Source organism: Gossypium hirsutum, chromosome A04 (assembly GCF_007990345.1).
Source record: "Gossypium hirsutum isolate 1008001.06 chromosome A04, Gossypium_hirsutum_v2.1, whole genome shotgun sequence".
NCBI lineage: Eukaryota > Viridiplantae > Streptophyta > Magnoliopsida > Malvales > Malvaceae > Gossypium > Gossypium hirsutum.
In genome coordinates, this window is record NC_053427.1 from 24,212,827 (window position 1) to 24,213,633 (window position 807).

The 807-nt window shown below is 37.2% G+C and overlaps 1 non-coding gene across 1 annotated transcript; it reads left to right on the forward strand.

The window, feature by feature from the left end:
* Window positions 1-370: 370 nt before the first annotated feature.
* Window positions 371-477, forward strand: LOC121228399 (small nucleolar RNA R71). The gene has a single exon (XR_005925975.1). It is a non-coding gene; the product is annotated as a small nucleolar RNA R71 (small nucleolar RNA).
* Window positions 478-807: the final 330 nt, after the last annotated feature.

An 807-nucleotide genomic window follows, 5' to 3' on the forward strand; every position in this document is an offset into this window, starting at 1 on the left:
GACTTGTTCGTTTGTAGTACTATGATCGTAGGCTAGGCATTTTGAATTATTTATCCCTCCTCTATTTGTATCACACTACATCACCGGATGTACCTGCACAGAAACACATAAGCCATCAATCTTTTTATTTAAAAGTTCAACCTGGTTAGAAAGCATTGCGACTACATCTAGGTCGAAAACACCGGCTGATTTTGTTGGCTTTGTTCTCATAACTTGCCACTGATAATTATTCAGTGACATCTCTTCAATGAACTCATAAGCCTCCTCAGGTGTTTTGTTATTTAAGGTTCCACCGGCCACTACATCGACCATCTGTCTAGTTGAAGGGTTCAAACCATTGTGGAAAGTTTGAACCTGTACCCATAAAGGTAACCCATAGTGAGGGCACCTTCTCAACAAATCCTTGTATCTCTCCCATGCATCATATAATGTTTCTAAATCCATCTACATAAATGAAGAGATATCATTCCTCAATTTAGCCATTTTAGCTGGCGGAAAATATTTGAAAAATTTTTTAGTCATTTGTTCCCAAGTAGTGATTGACCCTCGTGGTAATGAGTTCAACCATTATTTAGCCTTATTCCTTAATGAAAAGGGAAACAGACGAAGGTGAATGACATCGTCAAAAATGCCATTGATCTTAAAGGTGTCACAAAATTCTAGAAAATTTGTTAAATGAGTGTTTGGATCCTCGTCCTACAAACCATCAAACCGAACAAATTGTTGTATCATTTGAATAGTGTTAGGTTTTAGTTCAAAATTATTCGCAGCAACAGCAGTCAAACAATACTGGATTCAGTTCCTACT